The sequence below is a fragment of the Lepus europaeus genome, chromosome 16 (genome assembly GCF_033115175.1).
Source record: "Lepus europaeus isolate LE1 chromosome 16, mLepTim1.pri, whole genome shotgun sequence".
Lineage (NCBI taxonomy): Eukaryota > Metazoa > Chordata > Mammalia > Lagomorpha > Leporidae > Lepus > Lepus europaeus.
The window spans coordinates 51,677,742-51,686,977 of NC_084842.1; the positions used below are offsets into that span (position 1 = coordinate 51,677,742).

The following is a 9,236-nucleotide window of genomic DNA, read 5'->3' on the forward strand; positions in this document are numbered from 1 at the left end:
TATTTTTGGCTGTAGGTACCACAGGCCTGAGATACTGTTAAATACCCCACAACAAAGTACCCAGCTCAAAATGTCAAAAAATACTGCCCCTGAGATCCCCTGGGTTAGAGGAAGTCACCCCTTGGGTTCAAGAGAGAGGAAAGTGTCAGAGCATAAAGAACGGAGAGCTTCAGTCAGATCCTGGGGTTTCAGTTGTCACTCTACCCCTAAGTCCTGGGAGCAGTTCCTGTGGCCCTCAGCAAACAGCAACAATGACACCTACCCTGCAGGGCTGTTGTCAGAAGGTAATGAGAAGATATGTAAGGTATATGGCATTTCATTGATCAATACAAGGTAGCTATCCTCGTACAACTAATTGATGCCAATGTTTCTGCAGAATAGGAAAAGCATCTTAAAGATTACGGGGTCTAGCAGCTTGAAAAACAAACAGAATTTTAAAGCTGGAAAAATTATAAATATCGAAGTAAATGTTGCATTGTATACACAAGGAAAGTGAGGTTCAGAGGCACTGACTTATACCAGATTACACAGCAAGACAGTGGCAGCTCAGATAAAATACGCCACTGTTTACTCCACTACCGTTTTATGACCCACATAAACAGATTTCTTAAAATCCCTAAACTGTAAAATTATTTACAAATCTGTAATAAAAGATTTAAATCAATTTGAATATAAAATTACTATGCCCACTAAAATTTTATATGGTAGTATGACTAGGCCATAAAATATTTTAAGTTGCTGCTTGGGATGCCCGCATCCCATGTCTGAGTGCCAGTTCAATCCCAGCTACTCAACATTTGAGATCCAACTTCTTGCTAATATACACCCTGGGAGGCAGCCGCTGATGGCCCAAGCACGTGGGCTCCTGCTACTCCTGTGGCTGATGGAATTTAAAGCTTCTGGCTTTGGGCCCAGCCCAGACTGTTGGAGCTATTTGGAATGTGAACCAGTGGATGGAAGATCTCTTTTTACCATCTTTCTGCCTTTTAAGTAAATACATACAATACAACAAGGGAGAGACCAAAACTGTGAGTAGTATTATAAAGAAGTTGATTGTCTTCACTTAAATTATAAAATGGGGCCGGCCCCACGGCTCAATAGGCTAATCCTCCGCCTAGCGGTGCCGCCGGCACACCGGGTTCTAGTCCCGGTTGCCCTTCTTCCAGGCCAGCTCTCTGCTGTGGCCAGGGAGTGCAGTGGAGGATGGCCCAAGTGCTTGGGCCCTGCACCCCATGGGAGACCAGGAGAAGCACCTGGCTCCTGCCATCGGATCAGCACGGTGCGCCGGCTGCAGCGCACCGGCCGCGGCGGCCATTGGAGGGTGAACCAACGGCAAAGGAAGACCTTTCTGTTTCTCTCTCTCACTGTCCACTCTGCCTGTCAAAAAAATAAAAATAAATTATAAAATGGAGCAATGACAAATGGCCAATTCCAATCATTTACTCAATGCTTCCAATCCCCCAAAATACACCAATTTTGAAGTACTGATAATACAGTAATGAAAGAGAAACACATCAGGGCTGGTGCTGTGGAATAGCAGGTAAAGCCACCGCTTGCAGTGCTGGTATCCCATATGGGTGCCAGTTCGAGCCCCAGCTGCTCCACTTCCAATCCAGCTCTTTGCTATGGCCTAGGAAAGCAGCAGAGAATGGCCTAAGTCCTTGGTTCCCTGTACCCGCATGGAAGACCTGGAAGAAGCTCCTGGCTCCTGGGTTAGGATCAGCCCAGCTCTGGCTGTTGTGGCCATTTGGGGAGTGAACCAGTGGATGGAAGCCCTCTCTCTCTTCCTCTGCCTCTCTGTAACTCTGCCTTTCAAATAATCAATAAATAAATCTTAGAAATAAAATAGATGCAGTCTGCAGAAAGAACACAAGCTCTGTGAATGGAACTGCACTTGGCTATTTACCATGAGTTCTTAGCCTCTCCTGAGCCTCAGTTTCCATATTTATAAAATGGAAATACTACTAAACAGTTTAAAGGAGGATTATTATAATGCACTCTAACACACTGAAAGCACTTCAATAGCTTCTTTTTTTTTTCAACTGTTTGCTGTATTCCTACTATATAGCAGGCACTGCTACAGATACTGGAAATAAACCAAGGAGCCAACCAAAAATCTCTGTCCTCTAGGTGCTTACCTTCTCGTGTTCATTTATCTCACCCTGTCCTAGGCATAGTGTGGGTACCTTGGGGATGAATAAGAGTCCCACAGTAGGTCAAAATACTCAGTTCAATAACAAAGATAAAAAGAGGCACTTAAGCAGTATGAGGGCACTTCCAAAAGCTCACAGGAAAGTGAAAAAAATTTGATGAAAAATATTTTGAAAAAATGCATTTTTTCATAGTATGTATTTTCCATGAACTTTTTGGAGACCCCTCATGTATGAGTTTGGGGAAATACACAGTCCTCTCAGAAGCTGGACATGAGGTCAGAAGAAGGAAGGGGGGAGAGAGAAGATTCCCAGAAGAGAAAGTGTTTCCAGTGATATTTCAATTAGAATTTTATCTATAACCTTCTATATAGTGTTACAGACTAATTAAGGGAAGCCAGAATGTTTTAAAAATTGCAATAAGTCATTATGAAATTGAAAAGAATTCCCCCATTTGAACCAGTTTGAAACTGATTTTCACTTTCATTCTTATAGTCAACAAAACAACAATTTTTATTACCTTTGCTACACAAAAATGAGTTGAAAACTTATGCTTGTTTTACTAACAGAAATTAAATTGTCCCCATCTTTTTAAGAAGGCATTGAATTGAACAGATTTTAGAAAGATGAATCAGTATTTAAGACCTACTGGCGACAGACGTTAGCAGAGATGGTCAACAGGAAATGAACCGGCAGTAAGGCTCGCATCAGTCCAACACTGCTTATTATTTCAGAAGACAGCCAGGAAAAGCGTGACTGTGATAGACTAAGCATCACTTTGTGATTTCCCCTAAAATACATGTTTTCATTGGAAATATGAGAGACAGTGATACCTGACATAAAATTAGTGACCAGCAAGGAGCCTGAGGGAACTTTGTGACATAGGGAGCAGATAACACCACCTGTTACTCTCCATATTCGACAAATTGCTCTACTAGCATAGTGAATTCTACCCTCAATAAGTAGAATATATGTACTGAAGAAATTTTCAAAACTGTAGATGAGTAACAGTAGAAAAGTGGCAATTATGTATAATCCCACCAACCACAGTCACTGTTACCACTTGATTTGGGGCAGGCATTTGATGCAACCACTTGGGATGGCTGCATTCCACATCAGAGTATGGAGTACATGGGTCTGAATTCCAATTCTGCTTCTCATTACAGCTTCCTGCTAATCCATACTCTGGGAGGAAGGAGGCTATGGCCCAAATAGTTTGGCCCCTGCCACTCATGTGGGAAACCTGGACCGAGTCCCTGGTTCCCAGCTCCTGGATTTGGCCTGACCACAGGCATTGTGGACATTCAGGGAGCAAACCTGGGATACTTCTTTTTGATTTCAAATGAATACCTAAATTTTTTAAATTGGCTTGTTCCCACCAATAAACTGATTTCTGTGCATAGTTTTTTTCTAAACTAGGATATCATTTTGCAACTTGCTTTCTCCCCCTTCTTGTATCAAGGAGTATTTTTCTGTATTATTGAAAGAGTCTCTTAACACCAATTCTGATTTGCTTTCTATGTTGGTAAATACAAAGTGTACAAACATGGCAATTTATTGCTATTTTGATACTCTTTATTAGGAAGTTAATATCCCCTCTTCCCTAGCTTTGGACAATTCAGTTACTTTTCCTTGTAAATTGCCTTTATAATGTCTATTTTTCATGGAGAACTTTTTTATAGCCGTGTTCATCTATCTCTTAGTCCATGCGGGTTGCTATAGCAAAATACTTTGTGTGCCAATATTTATTTCTCACAGCTCTAGAGGCTGGAAAGTGCATGATCAAGGTGCCAACAGATTTAGTGGCCAGCTGAGGGCTTGCTCTCTGGCTTCTAGACGGCACCTTCTTTCTGTGTCCTCACATGGTACAAGGGCAGGAAGGTCCTCTGTAGAGTCTTCTCTTCAGGCAGTAATCCCACCATCTGGAGGCTACACTCTTGTGACCTCACAAAGCCCCCACCTCTTCACTCTATCACAGTGGGGCTTATGGATCAACACATGAAGGGGGGCGGGGAGACACAAACATCCAGATTGTAGCAATATTATACAATCTTTTTTTTTTTTATTTTGACTGGCAGAGTTAGACAGTGAGAGAGAGAGAGACAGAGAAAGGTCTTCATTCCATTGGTTCACCCCCCAAATGGCGGCTATGGCTGGCTCGCTGTGCCGATCCGAAGCCAGGAGCCAGGTGCTTATCCTGGTCTCCCATGCGGGTGCAGGGGCCCAAGTACCTGTGCCATCCTCCACTGCCCTCCTGGGTCATAGCAGAGAGCTGGACTGGAAGAGGAGCAACTGGGACTAGAACCTGGTGCCCATATGGGATGCCAGCGCCGCAAAGCGGAGGATTAACCAAGTGAGCCACGGCGCCAGCCCCTTCTTTTAATACCATTTGAAAGAGTACAGTGCTATGTAAAATACACTTTAGCATTTGTCTTTTTTGGCGGTATTTTTGAAAGTGAAGTTTTATAATGATAAAAAGCAATAGCTGTTATAGATGTTTAGGGAATATAGGTAAAAATATAAAAAATTAAATCAAAACTAATACTACAGGCCGGCGCCATGGCTCAACAGGCTAATCCTCCATCTTGTAGCGCCGGCACACCGGGTTCTAGTCCTGGTTGGGGTGCCGGATTCTATCCCGGTTGCCCCTCTTCCAGGCCAGCTCTCTGCTATGGCCCGGGAAGGCAGTGGAGGATGGCCCAAGTCCTTGGGCCCTGCACCCACATGGGAGACCAGGAGAAGCACCTGGCTCTGGCTTCGGATCAGCATGATGCGCCGGCCGCGGCGGCCATTGGAGGGTGAACCAACGGCAAAAAGGAAGACCTTTCTGTCTCTCTCTCTCACTATCCACTCTGCCTGTCAAAAAAATTAAAATTAAAAAAAAAAAAAAAAACTAATACTACCTAGAAGGTGTGTGTGTATGTATTTTGATATGTGATATATTAACAGATATACCCATTGATGTAAAAGGAACTCGTAAACAGGAACTGTTACAGTCTCACTAAATGTTCAATGTTTGTTAATTTAGAACAATGCCTGCTTTATACATTCAGAGCTTAATATTTACTGGGTAAAACAATCTTTTACACATATTAACTTCAAAACTACATTTTACAGGTTCAGGATCACATAGTATTAAATTTATTTTTTTGCTCTGCATTCCAAGCATATTTCCAAGTCACTTTTTTTCAAAAATATTTTGGTAAGTGAGCTTTATCAATAGATACAGAGAAATGCTATATTAATTTATTCAAATATTTTGCTAATGGGTCTTTGTTCTGATTTTTTTCTTGTCTCAGAAAACCCTGTAATGTCCATACTTGTAAATCTTTATAATGATTTCGGATGATTTTCCAAGAGTATTTCTAGACCCAGGAATGTTGGGTCCAAGATTATGATATTTACAGGTTTTAGTACATACTGCCATATTATTGCTTGAAATACTTGTATTATAGGACTATTAGTAATGTTTGTAAAATATTGTTGCCAAATTTTTTCCCTAGTAATAGCTGTATTATACAAGTGTAAAAGAAAATTCAAATTAGGCCACAACTCTTTACAAAACTAGTATCACTGTTACCTCTTACTCTGCAAGGCCATGACGAGCATTATTTATATGGCTAAACTAACTTCTGAGCAGAAAGAAATCTATGAAGGATCATAGGAAGGTAACAGTGTTTAAGAAATTTGACTCACAATTCTTTGCTAACTGATAAGCAAAACTGCTGAGCAGCTGTAACTATTAACTAGGAATGGTGATAGCATGTAGCATGCATGCAATTGTTCTTAGAGTTAACAAATTTTTTTTGTTTTTTTTTTGTTTTTTTTTTTTTTTTTTTTTTTTTTTTTTTGACAGGCAGAGTGGACAGTGAGAGAGAGAGACAGAGAGAAAGGTCTTCCTTTTTGCCGTTGGTTCACCCTCCAATGGCCGCCGCGGTTGGCGCGTTGCTGCCGGAGCACCGCGCTGATCCGATGGCAGGAGCCAGGTGCTTCTCCTGGTCTCCCATGGGGTGCAGGGCCCAAGCACTTGGGCCATCCTCCACTGCACTCCCTGGCCACAGCAGAGAGCTGGCCTGGAAGAGGGGCAACTGGGACAGGATTGGTGCCCCGACCGGGACTAGAACCCGGTGTGCTGGCGCCACAAGGCGGAGGATTACCCTATTGAGGGGCGGCGCCGGATAACAAATGTTTTTTAAAAGCTGGTGAATTTATTAAACACATCATGATAAAAGTATTGTGTTTTGAGGATCCCCAAATGATGTTGCTTATAACATTTTTTAAATTTCCCATCATTTAAAGAAAGATTTTAACTAAATTAGACAACAGTTAAAACGTGGAATGAAGTGAATATGTGGATACTTCTAAACTCGTATTTTGAAAAACTGATTCTAAAAAGAACATTGGGGTCAGCGATGTGGCGGTGCCGGCATCCCATATGGGCGCTGGTTCAAGTCTCAGGTACTCCCAGCTCTCTGCTATAGCCTGGGAAAGCAGTGGAAGATAGCTTAAGTGCTTGGGCCCCTGCACCCGCGTGGGAGATCGAGAAGAAACTTCTGGCTCTTGACTTCAGATCCGAGCAGCTCCGGCCATTGGGGTCATCTAGGGAGTGACCCAGCAGAAGGAAGACCTCTCTCCCCCATCTCCCCATCCCACCTCGCCTCTGCCTTTCTCTCTTTGCCTCTCCCTGTAACTCTGCCTTTCAAATAAATAAATCTTAAAAAAAAAAATTTGTCTAATACACAAGCCAGCTCTGTTCTATTAAATGTCATAATCAAATTATGAACATTTCCTTCCGTCCGCTGACAATACAAAAATAAATAATATCCTACTCAATTACATTTTGTCGCTAAGTATGAAAAGTTTTCCATTTTTGCGATACCAAGGTCAAACAAACATCCCCACATCCTGTTTCACACTGCTGGGAATTCTCCATACTTTTCACACAATGTGACAAATGTTAAGTTGGCAGTTAGGATGATGTTTTAAACTCCCTAGAACTTTGAGTGCTGGTAACTTGTTTTTCAACGCACACAGTATAATGTGATTTTGATAGAATGCAACTCTTTCAAGGTATGAATGTATATGTGTCTGTAAGGAGAGTAGAAAACAGTCCAGAAGCGGTTACCGCCTTTTGGGGTGGACAGGAGTAAGGGCTCAGCCTGGGGCACTGAATGGTTTATTCTGCTACAATGCTCACATGTTGCATTTCTGTTCTTGTCAACAGATTTTTTTTATGATGGTGAAGGCTGATAGGATAGTACTAGTGAAGGGCTGACCCTTTCCTTGTGGCTCATCTTTCAGGGTTGACTGGCTTACTCTGAGCCTGTAAAATTGCCTTTTCTCTGTTTAAAAAAAACACCAGCATGAAACAAAGAAAGAAGAAACTTTGGTTCTAGACACCCGAGCTCACAGGCCTGCCTTCTCGAATGAGAGTAAACGGACTGTTTGTAAAAGCAGAGTCCCAGGTCACCGGTGGGACCCCGCCCCTGGCCGGGACGCGCGACCCCCGACTTCCCTCCGCCGCCCACGGTGGCGTTTCCCACGTTTTGTTGGCTGCACCACGAGGGTGCTCAAACTGCAACTGAGTCCTCCAAGGCCAGGCCGGCCGGGAAGGGTGCCGGCTTCTCACTCAGCAGCACTCCTTTGAAAACTATTTCTGAGCAAGCTCCAAGATAAACACCTTTTTCTTCCTTAGCCATCAACCTGTGGCTTATCCACACGGGTGACTGTTAACACTCCCACCACTGCTAAGGCAGATGGCCCAAATTGCTTCGAGCTGCTCCATTTCACAACAGGACGAAAAGGCGGTGGTGGGGGAGGGAGAGAGGGGCGAGAGCGCAGACAGGGACAATGCCTGTGTGCAGGCGCAGGGGTGTGGGGGTGTGTGTGTGTGTATGCGCATAATCTACCTTTTCACAAAACCCAGCATGTAGAGCACATCAAATAGGTCCCCTTTTATAAATCAAATGTCTGAAGAAGGTGTAACCACGTCTACGATTTCCAAGTCCAGTAAGAGTCGGGTGGGAGGGGTCGGGGGAGAGAAAGAGAAAGAAGAGAGTGCGTGGGGAAGCCGAGACCCGGGACGGAACGGTCACCGAGGGTCCTGGGTCGTCATCTTACCAGTTCCTCCCCGGGCACACATCACAGCATGACGACCGCGAGTCTCAAGGGTGCAAGAAAAGAACCCAGCACGAATCCGGACACTGGGGGCGGGCTATGCTTCCAGGCCAGCCGTTCGGCTTTGGGAAGAAAAAAAAAAAAAAAAAGAAATCACTTCTCAAACAGCTCCCAAACTCCAGTGGCCGGAACCGGCGCCGGCGCCTGGGCAGAGCCTCGACCTACTTCTCCCTCTCCTCCTTTGGGCTCCGGAGCAGCCCTAGCTCCCGCGTACTGCCAATCACGAGCTGCCCCGCCTCCCGTGACGTCACGGGGCGGGGCCCGCCGCAGCCCGGTTCCCGACTCCAGCTGTTTGACAGAGCTGCCCATCACCACCGGGCTCCTTGCTCCAGAGCTAGCTAGCTCAGTCCCACCTGTGCCTTTCGCCGTGCGGTACTGATTGCTCGCGTTTAAGAGATTGGTTCCAATGCGCTCATTTACCTCGATTAGAAACACCGGGGAATTATGTTGCGCAGGGCAAGGAAATCAAACCTAAAAATTTGAAATGGAGGCTTCTATAAAACTAGAAAAGAAATTGAGAGAGGAAAAAAAAAAAAAAAAGACCACAGTTCATTTCACTGTTTCCCATTCCCTGTCTTTCTGTTTCCTTACTCTGGATTTGTCCGCACACTTGCCAGCCTCTGCTTAAAATCCACAATGTATTTTTTTAAAAAAAAACTTTACTCCTAAATCAATTTCAGCAAGCTGTCTGATCTCTCAAAGGGTCTGACTACTTACAGACTTTGAGAAGTAGGCCATTTAGTGAAGGCAGAAGCAATATTCCAGAACAAAATCCAATGAGCACTGGCTGCCAGTGGTTCTGTCCCACCAAAAGAAATGTAAAAAGTGAGACAAAACCCTCCACAGCTCTCTTATTTTCTGTCTTGGTCTTCCATTCTATCAACTGTTGCTCAAACACATAGCAAGAAC

General features: G+C 44.0%; 1 protein-coding gene across 1 annotated transcript in view; it reads right to left on the reverse strand.

The window, feature by feature from the left end:
• ATP10D (ATPase phospholipid transporting 10D (putative)) overlaps window positions 1–8,516 on the reverse strand; it is a 137,188-nt gene extending 128,672 nt beyond the window's left edge. The window contains exon 1 of the mRNA XM_062213540.1: window positions 8,271–8,516. The gene's annotated coding sequence lies outside the window, so the exon portion shown is untranslated. The remainder of the gene's footprint in view (window positions 1–8,270) is intronic.
• Between the last annotated feature and the right edge of the window lie 720 nt (window positions 8,517–9,236).